General features: G+C 33.8%; 1 protein-coding gene across 1 annotated transcript in view; it reads right to left on the bottom strand.

The window, feature by feature from the left end:
- Positions 1-10,013, bottom strand: part of LOC120618386 (uncharacterized) — a 192,344-nt gene extending 182,331 nt beyond the window's left edge. Inside the window, exons 1-2 of the mRNA XM_039882561.1 lie at positions 9,995-10,013; positions 3,274-3,424 (exon numbers count right to left, since the gene is read on the bottom strand). The gene's annotated coding sequence lies outside the window, so the exon portion shown is untranslated. The remainder of the gene's footprint in view (positions 1-3,273; positions 3,425-9,994) is intronic.
- Positions 10,014-16,883: the final 6,870 nt, after the last annotated feature.

Here is a 16,883-nt window from a genome sequence, read left to right on the forward strand (position 1 = left end):
AGGAGACCACTTACTCAAATGTGTATATACCAATGTAAGAAATCAAGGATCATGAAAAACAGGTAAACGTGACACCACAAAAGTAAACTAATAAAGTTGTAATAACTGACCCTAAAGAAATGGATATCTATAAACTGTTAAACTAAGAATTCAGAATAATCCTCTCAAAGGCATTCAGAGAACTATGAGAACACAGACAAACAATTAAATGAAATTAGGGAAACAATTCTTAAACAAATGAGAAGTTCAACAAAAAATAGATACCATCAAAAGAAAAAGAAACAGCCATTAGAAAAGTGAAAAATACAGTGACTGAATTGAAGAATTCAATAGAGAGCTTCAAAAGATTCTGCTATACAGAAGAAAGAATCAATGACCTAGATGATAGGACATCTGAAATTATACAGTCAGGAGAGAAAAAGAAAAAAAGAATGAAAAAGAATGAAGAAAGCCTATGGGACTTATGAGACACAATAAAAAATAAACAACAAATAAACAAACAAAAATAATATCCAATTCCAGAAGAAAAAAAGAAAGAAAGAAAAGGGGGCAGAAAGTACATTTAAAGCAATAATGCCTGAAAACTTCCTAAACCTGGAAGAAAAAATAGACATCCGGATCCATGAGGGACAAAAGACCCCAGATAAATTAAATCCAAATAGGGCTGCATTGAGACATGTTATAATTGTTGTCAAAAGTCAAAGCAAAGAAAGAATTTTGAAAGCAGCAAGAGAAAAGAGAGCAGTTACATCCAAGGAAACCCCCATCTTAAGATAAATGAAAATGGAAACGCAGAACTTATGGGATGCAGCAAAAGTCGTTCTAAGAAAATTCAAATGCCTACATTAAGAAACAAGAAAGATCTCAAATAAATTAACTCTATATCCTAAAGAACTGGGAAATCAAAACAAACAGCTCAAAGTTAGTAGAAGGAAAGAAAGTTTAGAGCAGAAATAAGTGAAAAAGAGAACAGGAAAACACTAAGACTGAACAGCCAAAGCAATCCTAAGAAAGAAGAACAAGGCTGGAGGCATCACACTTCCTGATTTCAAATTACTTTACAAAATACAGTAATCAAAACAATATGGCATTGGCATAAAAATAGACACAAAGACCAATGGAACAAAATCAAGAGCTTAGAAATAGACTCATGAGTATAGGGTCAACTAGCATTTGTCAAGAGAGCCAAGACTACTTAATGGATATAATACAGTCTCTTCAATAAATGACATTGAGAAAACTGAATATTTACATGCAAAAAAATGAAATGGAATCTCTATGTTACACCACTTATTAAAATTAAATCGAAATGGATTAAAGACCTAAACGTAATACCTAAAACAATAAAACTCCTAGAAGAAAGCATAGGAGAAAATTTCCCTGATATTGATTTTGGCAATGATTTTTTTAATATGACACCAAAAGCACAAGCAGCAAATATAAAAAAAGTAAGTAAGTGGGACTATATCAAACTAAAAAGCTTCTGCATAGCAAAAAATCATGATCAACAAAATAAAAGAGCAACCTACAAAATGAGAGAAAATGTTTGCAAACTATTTATCTGATAGGCAGTTAATATCCAAAACATATAAGAAACTTAATAGCAGAAAAACAAGCCAATTTAAAAATGGGCAAAGGATCTGAATAGACTTTTTTCCAAAGAAGATACTCAAGTGGCCAAGTACATGAAAAGGTACTCAACATCACTGATGGTCAGGAAAATGCAAGTTAAAACCACAGTGAGATATCAATTCACACCTGTCAGAATGGCTAGTACCAAAAAAGTAAGAGGTAACAGATGCTGATGAGGGTGTGAAGAAAAGGGAACCCTTGTGCACCACTGGTGAGATTGAAAATTGATAGGGCCACTATTGAAAAGCATAGGGAGTTTCCTCAAAAAATTAGAAATAAAATTGCCATATGATTCAGCAATTCTACTTCTGGGTATATATTTGAAGGAAATAAAGTCACTATCTTGAAGAGATACCTGCACCCCTATGTTCACTGCCACATTGTTTACAGTAGCTAAGACATGGAAACAGCTTGACTGTTCAAAAGACAAATGGATTAAGAAAAATATACAATGAAATATTATTCATCCACTAAAAAAAAGAAAATCCTGCCATTTATGACACCATGGATGAAGCATGAGAGAATTATGCTAACTGAAATAAGTCAGACAGAGAAGGACAAATGCTGTATGATCTCACTTACATGTGGAATCTTAAAAAAAACAAAAAACAAAAAACAAACCTCTTAGAAACAGAGAACAGATTGGTGGTTGTCAGGGGTGGGAGATGGGGGAGAGAAGATGGGTAAAAGATGACCAAAAGGTACAAACTTCTAGTTATAAGATGAATAAACTCTGGGCATGTAATATACAGCATGCTGACCATAGTTTACTGTACTGTATACTTGAAAGTTGCTAAAGGAGTAGATCTTAAGATCTTAAAAGTTCTCACCACACACACAGACACACACAGACACACACAGACACACACACACGATGATAACTATATGATGGTGGGCTAGGCAACTGCTTTTACCCAATCATTGCTTTTCTCAATTTCTTCCTGTCTTCAGCCATTGAGGGCCTTCCTTTGAACAATGTCCAGATGGTCACAGTGGGGCTGGATTACAGGTCTACAAAGTACACAAATGAGAGAGGAGGTAGAATGGGAAATCCGGTACTTGTATCTTATCACATGTCTCTAAATAAATTAGCTTATAATTCTTATGTACACTGTCGCACTTTCCAGAGAGTTGAATGAATGGTAAAAACAAAATATGTAATTTTAGTTTGTTGATTGAATCAATAAATACACCTAGATAGAATTCATGCCTTTTACATGTTCAGCTTTTCTCTCCTTGGAGGAAGGTTATACTTCTGATCCTTTTGAAGTTAATGGGCATAAATCTTTCTCTAAAGAGTTACAAAGACTACCAGTGCCTATTGGATAATTTCTCTGCTCAGTGACAAATGGAAAGAAGATACAGGAGAGAGAGAGAGAGAGAGAGAGAGAGAATTCTTATGTACTTCACATTTATGAAAACATATTCTAGTTCCTTTCTGGCTGGAAATAGAGAATCAGGCCCAGTGGTGTTGAATCTGTAATTTTTTGACACTTTTATTAATTCAATCACACAATAACTATAGTTTACAATATACTTCAAATAGATTTTACAACTCACTGATTTTATAAAATATCCTTATAAATAGTTCTTTTGTTATTATTAAAAGTCTTTGACTATGTTCGACATTGATATACTTACTATATGTGACGATCGGTGCAAGATCCCTGAATGTTGATCTAGCATGGAACATAAATCACATATCATTCATTATGTAAATGAATAAAAATGTGAATTCTCTACTCATTTTCCAAGTTATCAATGGATTAGCAGATGGCAAGAGCTGATTTATCTAAAGAGAAGCATTTTTTAAAAATCCAAATTATTAACTAATTTTCTTAGTTAGATCCTTAATTGAAATTTTAAGGCAAAACAATGAAAACATTTTTGGAAATAGTATAAAATAAATATATAATGTCTTTCATACACATGAATGTAGACGTTTACAAAGTAAGGAAAACCTGCTATGCAATTCTAGGGAGACAAAAAGTAGAATTACATTGGTAAATATGGGAGACACGGAAAGTTCCAATAAAAATTTTGAATAAACCTTTATATTTTAGAGAGCTAATTTCAAAGTCTGATGAACTATTTTAGATCATTAACTTCACTTAGTAAATTACTATTTCCAAAAAAGTAATCATTCATGTATATGAGCATCTAATAACTAAGCATCCATTGCAAATGACACTAATTCTAAGAAAAAAATTCTTACCTTTTATTAATACATTTTTCCAAAAAGAAGGAAATGAAAAGGAAACAATCTCTAGTGTGAATTTTGTTTGTTGCTTTTGTCCTCTCCACTGAGTTTATTTTCTTTCTGAATCCAGATATTTAATTTCATCAAACCAGATCAGTTTCATCCATATACTAGATTTTGAATTCAAATAATACTGGATTTCATGGAACCAATGACTATAAATGGGCACAATAAAGCACCAGAACTTCTCAGAGAAACATAAAGTAACAAAATATAAATCACAAATATAATTATTTTGCCTTTACACATTGAATCATTTTATAAATATGGATTTTTATTCCAAATATTCTGATTAAAATTTATTATATTCGTAATTTTGTTGAAAATACTTACTGGGCCAAGTTCTCTTTGGTGCCAAGGTCACTCCCTAATAGTAAACATAACAGTTCCAAAAAGTGGAGTTCCAGTAGCTTAAGAGAGTTAACGCTCTTCTTGAAGAATTAACTTAAATCCAAAGAAAGCACAAATTCATAAATGTAGAGATTTTCATTAAATGTAAATTAAGAAGAGCACTTTGGAGGCTTGGTACAGAGAAAACCAGGTTAACAAATATCCTTTCAGTTAGAAAGAATAATAAGCATTTTAAAACCACTAAAGGTCACTTAAATAAAAATATATAAAGTCTATTTGACCATAGATTTTGGAATGTTTTTTAAAATTGGGTATTTTAAAAAACCCAATATGTAAACTTTTTAATGCATGTATATTTTTTCTCTCGGACTCTTAAAGCAAGCTGAATTTCCCCCCTAGATCTCGTGTATCTATGCATATACAAAATGCCTTCCAGCTGAATCTCAGTTATTCACAATCTCATGTGTGGTTTGCATGATATTAATGAAGTTAATTACTCAACCTGTGGTCAGGATGCCAACCCACCTCCTGTCCTCAAGGACCTTATTTTCTTTCTTGCAAACTCTCTATTATCTTCAACATCTGTATTCACCCAGCCAGGTTAGCATTCCTAACTGTTCCTTCTCTGGGGGAACAGGAGCTATATAGAAACAGCAGCGGCTACGTTCCCAATGCACAGGCAATTTCTCCAGGATCTACTTCCTAAGATCTACTTTAATGCCTTTTATGACGGCTTTATTTACTCTGTTTTTATCCTATTGCCTTGAATCAGGAGTCCCCCTTTAGATTCATTAAAGTCGAAATTCTGCCTGCCTTTGATTTTCTCTTCCCCACTCAGAGGACTTTTTCCTGTCCTGCAGCCCAAAGGCCGGCCCTGCCCATCCCTCACCCAACTGGCGCTCCCGGATTCTTGCACCCGCGGCATGGCCCGGTCCTATTTGGCCTCTGGTTATCCACATATGGTGTTAGCCAAAACTGAATATTTTCTTACAGCTTTTAAACATTTTCAGGTCTGCCCTATCCAAAAAAGAAATCTTCCATTACTTATCCCAAATCCTTTGGTAGTCTCAAATCCTTTCTTTCTTTCTCCTATTGATCAAACTCCTTGAAAGTGTAACCTCCCCTCAGTTTCTGCTTCTCTATGTCACAACCCCCACAATCCTGGCTTCTATTCCCAGCAGCACATTGAATTTGTTCCTACTAAGAATGCCATTGGCCTAATCACTAGTTCCAGCAGATACTCTTCTGAATTTATTTTAAACTTTTTGTGGCCTGAGCACCTGAAGATGTTACTTCTTTCTTGGAATTCTCTCCTATAAGATGTGTGGCACTTTCTTGTGACTCCTTGGTGGTGGGGAGTGGACGAAATGGTCTCCAGCAATATAAATCTTCATATGAATTGTAACATCTAGCTTCTCAGGAGTACTACATGTTGAGTACAAAGCAGCACAAAACTGCATATGCATGCTGCATTGGTGTTCAATATCCCCTTGCTCAATTTTACTGGAGGGGTAAAGGCTGAGGGGCCAAGAATTATCCTAAGTTGGTTATATACCTTGAAGGTAAAGAAAATAGTCTGAAGCTTAAGCCATATATATAGCCCTTACCAGACAAGTTGCATCAAAACTTCTCCACCTGGGAGATCACCTATCCAGTGCCAGCTAAGGCACATATGATCCTTAAACTTTCCTGATGGAAAATGAGAAAAAAAAAGTGGAGCAATAAGTAAAAAGTGGGACAGACTAAATTTTTGTTTCCAGGGAGTTTTCAGAATAGTTGCCGAGACAAGGCTAAAAGTTGGCTATGTAAAGAGGTGGTTGTAATAATACAATGTCTCCCAACCCCACTCCAGGACAATATAATGGAAGAGTATGTACGGGCCTGCTTTACCTTCCCACTGAAGTCTCTTTCAGTGCAACAAATATTCACTGAGTGTCCATTATGTGCCAGGCATTCCACTGGGCAATGAGGACACAAGGATAAGGAAGGCACCAGTTCTATCCTCAAGGAGCAGCAATCTAGTGAACAGCCACTTTCATCAGGTAGGCATCAAAGAACCACAATTAAACATCAAGAATCCTTCACTTATCAAGTGGACTCCCTCCTCCTCTGCTGTATGCACCGACCCTTGTAGGTGGAATCTCAAATTCCACTCCTTAGCCCCCTTATTATCTTATTTATACCTATACTTTTGGGCTTCCATAATAACACCCTGAATGAAGACTTCATTACCATTTTCAGTTTGTCGAAGGAATTTCATTTCTAGTGAATTTATTATAGGGGCTATCAGTGTACCCCCTGCATTACGCTTTAAGATACGCTGCTTCTGTTGGATGATGCATTGGCAGGGTCTTTTGGTTCATCCCATGTTATCCACATCTCTGTTCCCTTTGCAAGTATTCCTGCTATGTTGGGATTTTAGTTGTTAAGAGGACAACCAAATTGAATCAAAACAATTATGCAATAATGTGCATGCCAAGGTTTCCTGGCACACTTACCAGAAATTCTACAGTGTTAAAGTGTATTGCCCAAATATTTTATTTACATTGAACCTGTCCTAAGGTATTGCTAAGAATAGGAATAAATATATAGCCTGTTTGTTCAGAGATTTAAACCACATAGCCAAATTTAGTTAATGTTGTATCTCCCTCATGAATAGAGAATATGGAATTGAAAAATGACTAGCATGGAGGACAGAATGACTCAGAAATCTAAGAATAGCCAAATCATGTGAAAAGACCCAAAGGCTGCTTCAAAATGAACTACATCTGCCTGACTCACAAAACTGGCAAATTATATTATTTAGATCAATGCAAAATAGCATTTCACCAGCATTGTATCTGTATATCTAATTTCGCTTTGGGTCGGTGTGGATTTGCCTTCTTACTGTGAAATAATTCATACTCTCAAAACTGTACTTCTAGCTCAAAAAATAACTTAACCTAGTTTGTTTTGTTTTCTTTCTATCATATTATAAACTAATAACTTGGGCTGTTTGCAATTATTTTAAGAATAGATTTGAAAATATGCTTTGGATGAACCACATGCTCTTCGAAGTCTAGGTGACACTAACCACCCAAGCACTGAGAAAGGAAGACATTATGACAGCCTCAGACACTATGGGAGGTCCAGTATCATCCTAAGTAAGCTCCTCATCTAGAATTTTAGGAATAATCAAACCCTGTAAATAAAGTGTTTCTTCTGCTTTCATACTATAAGCCATTTTGTCGGAATCTAATTGCAAACAGAATTAAGAATACTCTGAGAGGGCGTGCTCTTTACTATTCTCACTACCACATTTTTCACTGATAAAACATCAAGGGAAAAAACTCAGGACAAAGTCGCTGGTGCTGAATATCATCGTACATTAGCCACCTTTGCCTGCCTCCCTTATCACCATCACACTGTGCCCTCTGAAATTCCCATACTTTGGTCAGCAAAGAAACCTATATCCTAAATGTCTTCCATGAAAGTCTTGGCAACTCCTTGCCTTAATTAAAATCTGGATCTCATCATGGGCTCAGCCTTCCCTGCAGCCCTTCCAAGGGGAAGTTACTTCCTCACAAGTGGTATAGGTAGCTTCACCATTCACCACTGACACTGCCTCATCATTACTTTATGTATGTATAACTCCTGCTTCTTTTGGTTTCATGCCACCTGGAGAAAGCTCTTGATCTCCTTTATTCCTGCTATAATGACTTGGGAGTCATCCCAAGTCTTCTTCCTCTTATTACGTGCCACCATTTAGTGGATTAAAATGCTCTCTCCTTCCATTAAAATGTATCTTAATCCATGTGGTTCTCCAGATTTTCACTTCTATCAGCCTAGTCTCTAACCTCATCTCTTTTCTAAGTTTTTCTATAAGCCTTTTAACTGAGCTGCCTATTCAGAAAAGGCTACATGGGCATGAGATCTGTGCGTGCATAGGACCTTATGCTGAGAAGAGACCTGTGTTTTGTTTAAAGCTCTGCTGTTGATGTCTTAAAATTTTAAGTAATTTTTGCTCAAGGGGCCTTTCATTTTCATTTTGCCCTGGGCCTCACAAATTATGTAGCCTGTCCTGTTCTTATTTGTAGTCTTGCCCCTTCTAACAAACTCTACACTAAACAAGTCAGGGTATTATTTTTACTGTGTAAACTGTGACACTTCCCTGTTTAAAATACACTGGTGGCTTTCTACTACATTTAGAATAAAATCCTCACTCATATTGTGGTCTACAAAAACCCACCTGGTTGGGACCTAGGCCTTTCTTTCCCACTTCATCACCCTCACTCACTGTTTCAGGCACACTGGTATGCTTCAGTTTCTCATATGCAGAGGTTTGTTTCCTGCCGCAGATCCTTTGCATAGGCTGTTTCTTCTCTTTGAAACACTCTTTCTCACACTAGATCCTTCTCATCCCCCAAGAGTTGGTTTAAATAGCACTATATATATCAAGATGTGCAAATTGCCATAACAACCCAAAAATCTCAGTTGCTAATCAAAAACAAGTTCATCCCTCAGTCATGACACAGTCTAATCAGCTGGTGTCCAGTTTCTACAGTCAGCCTTCCTACGGAGGATTCAGGGATCTGCCCTTTTCAGTATAGTGGCTCCATCACTTTCCAAGGCCTCAGATTCCCTCATTGGATATGCTGTATCCAGCAGAGAGATGAAGAAAGAATGTATAGAACATCAAAGTAAAGATTTGGCACCAGGCCTCAAAGAGAATTTTTCCAATTTTGCCCACATTCCACTATCCCCATTTAAAGGGAAGTGCTTTTTAGCTTAGTGCTAAAAGGAAATGAGTTTGAGTGCATATTACTGTCTTGGCCACTGTCCCCTACTCAGAGAGTATTCACCTGACCTTCAGTCACAAATACGTCACCTCTAATTTATTCTACTCTTGTAATCGATTCTTTTTCTCATTTTGTTGGTTGATTTAGTTTTTGCATCATACTGTTGTTTAGGCTCTCTTACCTACTAGAAAGTAACTACTTTATAGACAGGGATCTTAGTCTTTTTCACTGCTATAGGCTCAGTGTTTATAGCAGTGCCTGGCACGTAGTAGATATTTAATTTTTTTTTAATTTATTAACTGCTTGAGGGCAGGAAAAAAGTCTGTCTTGCTCCTCCAAGTTAGCAATATTGTTAACTCTCAGGAATGACAGAATAGCAGGGTTCCCTTTTCCCATAGTGAGATTACTGGCACTTTTAAAGACAACACATAATAATGATTAGAAGCAGATGTTCTGGAATCAGATTTTCTGGGTTCAAACCCCAAGATTATTGCTTATTAGCTATGTAATCTTGAGCAATCTACTCAATCTCTCTAAGCCCTAACTTCCACTTCTGTTAAAAAGTGTAATAACAGTATCCACAACACAGGATTATTGTGAGAATACATAAGATACATAAAGTACTTAGTACCATACTATGGTTAATGACTCAAGAAATGTAAGTTAGATTATTATTCACCATTACATACCCAGTGCCTGACTCAGTACCTTGCACAAGTACTCAACATATATTGGTTTACAGATGAACAAAAGAATGTGAAAAACCTCTCATAGTTAGGACTTCAATAAAAACAAGAAATGTCTTTACTGAAACCTTCAGTCCATTGAAGACCTGCATTGCTAACACTCAGCTCTCAGAAGGTGCTCTTAGGCATGACAATAATGGGCAAGCCCTAAGAGATACCCAGTCTTTTAAAAACTTTCTAGCAATGTGTGTAAACTTGAATAAAAGCAGTAGATTTCATTCTCTTACCTTGGATTTTTAAATATATCTCTTCATTTACATCATCTGATTTTTGTTTTTAAATCAGGTTTCTTTCACATACACAAGGAACACTGAAATTTCTTTCTAGAGAAAGAATGATGAAGGAAATAAATGATAGATTAACATCAGAGCAAAATTGAAAGTTAATACTGTGTAATTTAAACTATTTTGAAAAATTTAATAAAGAAAGTAAATACAAGTTCATAAAAATTTTCGAAGGTTATAAGAGGAATATAGAATAAAAAGAATATCTTTCTCCATTATTGAATTCCAGTTCCAGGCTACAGAAGCAAACATTGCTAACAATTTCTCATGTTTGTTCCAAAAAATTAGCTATGCATGAATAGGCCAAGGTTTACTTATTTTTGTTACAAAAAATGGATCCTACATACAAATTATTCTGTACCATGCATTTTTATTAACAATCTATCTTTGATATCTTCCCTCAACAATGCATTTCCCATTCCTTTTACTGACTAAATCAATATACTACTGTTTATTTATTTTAAAATTTGTTTGGTGGTACCATCTTTTCCAGCTTTGAGATAAAATTCACATATCATATAATTCATCTAATTAAAGTAGACAATTCAGTGGCTTTTCATATGTTCCCAGAGTTGTGAAACCATCATTACAATCGACTTCAGAACATTTTCATTACCCCAAAAAGGAACCCTATACTCCTTAGCTATTATCTCCTAGTCCCTGAAACTTCCTCTAGGCCCTGACAGCCACTAATCTACTTTCTGTCTATATACATTTGCCTATTCTGGATATCTCACATAAATGGAATCATACCATAAGTGACCATCTTTTACTTAACATAATGTTTTCAAGGTTCATTTATGTTGTAGCATGTATCAAATATACTATTATTTATTAATCAGGTTATTACTGATAGATATTTAAATTGCTTCTATTTGTTTGCTATTGCACATGACCCTGTAACTGAACTCTTTGTACATATATCTTGTGTACTTATGGGAATATATGTGTAGAATAAATTCTTAAAAGGGAAGTCTCTGGGTCAATATGTACTTTTGATTTTGAATGATTTTTCTAAACTACTCTTTAGAAAGTTGAGTTACTTATTTACTTTTTAAATGTTTATCACAATATATTCTTGTTTAATAAGCACTTTTAAATCAGAAATGAAAAGAAACTTTACATAGTTTGTTGGCTGTATTTTGTTGATGAAGTATTTGTTCATGCATTTTGCCCATTTTATAGAGGTTTATTAATTTCTTTCAGTTCTATATGTATTAAGAAAAATTAGCTTATTGTTTGTCATATATCTTGCAAATAATTCTCCCATTTTGTGATTTTTCTTCAACTTTATGATAATTTTTGCAATACAAAACTTTAAAAATTATAGTCAATGCATCAGCCATCTTTTCCTTTCCTGGTAATTTCATTACATAGCGATGACTTCTATGTTCATATAAAAATTTCCTTTTTTTTTTTTTGGTGATTTTAATTTCATTTAAATCTTAGATTTTTCTGAAATTTATTTTGGTGTAGGAATAAGGTGAGCCACACTTATATTTTTCAACTTTAGTTGAAAAACTATTTCCTCCTTTATTTTCTCCTCACCAATTTAAAATACTAACATCGTCACCTACCAAATGTCTATATGAATCTAGATCTATATCTTGTTTCTTAAGCCTATTTTGTGATTCATATTCTTTAGGTTATGATAGCTTAACTTCAAGTTTAGTATTTGAAAGAACTTTTTCCAGCTCATTACTCTTTTTCTTAATTATTCCCAATTGATTATTTTCCAGTAAAAAAATTACAGAAACATTTTTGTCAATTTACCCCTAATATACAAAATTTAATTAGTACATTAAATCCGTGCATTAATTTTAAGGAAAAATTACCTCTTCATAATATTAATTCTTATCCAAGAGTAAGGTATATTTCTCCACTCTTTTTAGTCTTTCTCGATATCTATCAGTAGAGTTAAAATTATTTTTTAGATATTTTGTCTTTTTTGTTATTACTACCTTAATTTTAAAACCATTTACCTTACCAAATGCTCTGCTTACAAAAGTTTTCAGTGGCTTTTCTGGAGGCTTTCCAATTACAAATTATATCACATTATTCATTAATTCATTTGGGATTAGCTATTTATCAATAGTTATCAAATACTAATATGTGCCAGGCATTAATCTAAACAGTAATTCATCTAAAGAGTAATATCAAAACAAACAAATTTCTTGTTCTCCTGGAGCTTATATGCTAGTAAAAAAAAAGGATTAAAAATTAGATATATGTTAGGTGACTGTGAATATTAAGAAAATAAATTAAGGTAAGGGAAAAGAGAATGGCAGGAGCGGAGAGTAGTTACTATTTAAATTGGGGAAAAGTAAAAAAATTCTGTCGTGAATGAGAGAAGGAAATGAGCCATTTTAATATCTGAGGAAAGAAGAGATAAGGAACAGCAAGTGGAATGAACCCGAGTAAGGATGTGCTCGCTAGGAGACCAGCTGGCTAAATATCGGTGGGAGCAGTAGCAAAAAAAAAAACCATGTAGTATATTATGGGTTTTGCAGTTTCTTCTGGGAGACATGGGAAGCCAAGGTTGAAATGTGTCATGAAAAATGGCATAAACTAATTATTATTTTTAAAAGATACCTCTAGTTGTTTTGTGGAGAAAGAATTGGAAAGCAAGGGGTTAAATGTGGGTTGCACAGGTAAATGGTAGAGGTGAGATCGTGGTGGTGGAAAAAAAGAAGTACCAAGGAAGGTGATCAGATTTGGAATGTATCTGGAAGGTTGAACAGATAGATTTACTGATGAACTGGAAATGTGTAAAGGAAATAGAGGAGCATGAGAATAGTTTTTCAGCAATGTATTTGCCATTCTTATACTTTATCATTGGTTATGTCCTCTTCATATTTAATTTTGTATTTTTGTGCTTTCTCCAATTGAGAGCTAGGCTAATAGCTTATCTATTTTACTGTTACTTTTTCTCTAAGAATCAATTTTACAATTTATTTAATGTTTCCATGTTTTCTCTTTTATCTTAATTCCTTTTTTATTCCTTCCTCCTTATAAAATAAATTTTGCTATAATTTTTAAAATATTAGTCTGAATATCTAATAATCTTAATTTAATTTCTTCTTTCAGAGTAAATTAAAGATTTATGGCTATAATTTTTTCTAACCACAGCTCTTGTCATACACCACAGGTTTTAGGATCTAAAATCTTATTTTTACTTTCTACCTATAAAACTTTGGCCTAGACGTCCTCTTCAATACTGGAGTCAATACTAGAATTAAGAAAGAATTTAGAACTTCAGATTACTTTCTTATATTAATTTTTGTTATACATTTCTATTCTTAATGCATTATAGTCAGAGAATATTGTCTGTAATATTTCTACTTTAGGGGATTTATTGAGATTCTCCTTGTGTTCATCTGGACAATTTTAGGAAATAATTCATAGAGACTTGAAGAGAAGGAACATTCTGTGTTATTAGTAAATAGAGGTAAATATACAGCTATTAATTCTATTTAATTAATTATGTTATTTTAATTTATCATATCCTGATTTATTTATTTTTATTTTGCCTTCATGTGAAATAAGTTATAAATCTCCTACTATTATTGACCCCATATATTGTTGCATGAAAGTGCTAAATTGATAGTGGTTTTGATGCTTTATTTGGAACATGAAGATTCATGATGAGGTATGTTGGGGCACCTCAGAGTAGACAAAGCCTTTTTTGAACACAAATAGAAAAGCTGAACAAAAGAAAAAGTCTGGGTGTCAAATTGCTGCTGAAGGCAACTAAGGCATGAAAGTACAAGATGCTGAAAAAAGGGGAAATGGTTCCGGAGGCAAATGGACACATTGCAGTGTTTTGTTTTTTGTTTTTTGTTTTTTGTTGTCATTGGTTTTTTTTGTTTTTTTTTTTCCCCTAGGTGTATTTGCCAGTTCTGGGCATGAAGCAAGAGACTGAGGATCTAGGAAAAATGCCAAGCAGATGTCCCTGCTAAGAGGTAGAAAAATCAGCAGAACCCCTGACCATCTCCTGAGGCCAGAGAGACATAAATTAGAGATTTGAAGAACTAGGATTCCAGTGAGAAATGAGGGGCAGAGAACAATATCCATGCTCTGCTGGTTTTCCCCCTCATGACTGATTTATTTTTGTGGCTATATGGGAAAAGAAATCTAAAAAGCCAAGCAAAATGTCTCTGAAAAGCAGGGAAAGTATTTGATAGTCTCACCATACTAAGAGACAGGAATTCAAGTTTTGGACACACTAGAAGATAGGGACTCAGGTAAGCATCCTGGGCTCTCAATCAGAATCCCTTGGGAACTACACTTTGGGAAATGAATGAGAGAGATCTAGATGAAAGCCTTAGAAAAGCTGTAATCCAACCTGGTATTTAATTTCTGATTAGATTAAGGGAGTGGGCCTCCTCTCTTTCTGCTGTTTGGGGAAGATGAGGAAGGCTCTTCCATTTTTCATATACAACATCAGACACTGAATCAAAAATACCAGGCATGCCAAGAAAACAGACTATGTGACCTAATACCAAGAGAAAATATAGTCAATAAAGAGATCCACAGGTTCTCATATATTGAGATTAACAAATAAGGACATTAAAGTATCATGACTAATATGTTCAAGAAAATAGAAAGGTAAATGAAAACATGAAAAATTTCACCAGAGATTTTAGATCTTGAAAAAAAGTCAAAATTTTGTAAAGTACAAAATACAATAATTAAAATTACAAACTTGATAAAGGGATGTACAGCAGATTAGACATAAAATGGTAGTGAACTGGTGTACTGAAGTACAAATCAACAAAAATTTTCATACTGAAGTACGGAAGGGTAAAAAGGTTAAAAATACAGAAATGTATATAAGAAAAACAGTTTAAAATGTCAGATGTGTTACTGGAGTACAGGAGAGGTGTAAGAGAATGAAGCAAAAGCAATATTTGAAGAGAAAATGGTTGATGAAAGTCATCAAGCTGCAGATTTATGAAGCCATTTGTACACTCTCAGAATTAATACATACAAGAAAGATGAAATCAAGACACGTCAGAGTCAAACTGCTAAAAATTGCCAAAACAAAGGAAAAATTTGAAAGCATCCAGAGATGCAGGAGATTGGGGAGCTTGGAGGGAGAAACATTAGTAAAAGGAGTGACGACAGACTAACAAATAGATTTTCAACAGAAATGATGAAAGTCAAAAAGCAATGATATGACATCTTTACATGAAGTAAATATCTGTCCAGTTAGAATGTTAAATACGGTGGGGGGAGGGGAATCCACCAAAAATGAAGACAAAATAAAGACTTTTTAGAAAAAACAATTCAGAAAATATATTGCCAAAGATGTGCATTAAAAGAAATACTAAAGGAATTTTTCTGGCAAAAGGAAAATGACCCCAGAAGGAAACACAGAGATTCAATGAGGAATAAAGAACAATGGAAATAATAAATATGTAATAAATATAAATTAATATGGACTGAGCAAATAATAATAATAATGTCTTTTAGGTTTAAATACATACGCAGAATTGAAATTATGACAATAATATGTAGAAAAGGTATTTAAATGGTCTAAATTCCTAGCATTATGAAGAATGGTTAAGTTATATTTTATAAGTAGACTGTATTAAGTAGGGTGTGCATAGTATAATCTCAAAGTAAACAGTAAAACAATAGTAACACAATGTAAAACTAACAAATTAACAGAGGTGGTAAAGGCATAATAAGAAAAAAATATGACTAACCAAAAAGAAGAAAATAAGGGAAAGGAAAAAAGAACTTAAAATATTAAAACAGAACTAATTTAAAAAAGTAGATGATGACGATAAAATCAAATATATAAGTAATTTTTAAAAATAATAAAATATTCTCAGAATATGAAAAACAAAATAGAAGCAAAAACATATATAAGTGCATATTTTTATAAAATATAGAACACTGAAAGATTGAAAGCAAAAGGCCAGAAAAAGATATGTCATGCAAATATTAACTTTAAAAAGATGGTGTGGCTATGTTAACAACAAAGTTAAGAGTTTAAGTAAAAAAATATGACTAAGAATCAGGAGGGGCTATTCTGAATGATAAGGAGATCAGTTCAGCACCAAATACAACAGTGGTAAAAAAATCCACATGTATCTAATATAAAAGGATGAAACTAAATGGAGAAAAGTGACAGAATGAAAAGGAAAACAAAATCACAATTTGTTTGCTAATAGCTCTCTTTGTTGTGATAGAATAAGCAGAGAAAATCAGTAGGAATATAAAAATCTGAAGCTGATCTACAGTGACAGACTCACTTTATGATCCACCAAATGATAAATTGTGCTTACTATTCTATTACATTTCAAAGGAACATGTATTTGTTAATTTTTGAGGTTAGTTTTCTCTATATATCAATTAGCTCATATAGAGAAGACTGGATTCAAAAACTGCCTAAATTTTTCATATGATGGTCCATAAAGTGAGTCTTGATAGTGTTTTATATTAACTTGATTGAGGTATAATTTACATATAGCAAAATGTATCCATTTCACGTGTATAGTTTGATGTGTTTTGAAAAATAAATATATTCATGTTGCCACTGCCACAATTAAGGTACAGGATATTTCTACTACAGTAAGCAGCTAACTCCCTCATGCCCTGTGCAGTCAGTCCTCTTCCCAATCCCAGGCAACCACCAACATGCTTTCTGTTTATTAAGCAGTATAATGTTGTGGATAAAAATAAATCTGTGAAGTCCGACTGCCTTGATTCAAAACCTAACTCCAGCACAACTAGTTGTATGACTGCCAGGAAGTCACTTAACCTTTCTATCCCTCAGTTTGCTCAACTGTAAAATGGAGATCATAATAATAGTAAGTTCCTA

Source organism: Pteropus medius, unplaced genomic scaffold (genome assembly GCF_902729225.1).
Source record: "Pteropus medius unplaced genomic scaffold, Ma_sr-lr_union100, whole genome shotgun sequence".
Taxonomy (NCBI): Eukaryota; Metazoa; Chordata; class Mammalia; order Chiroptera; family Pteropodidae; genus Pteropus; species Pteropus medius.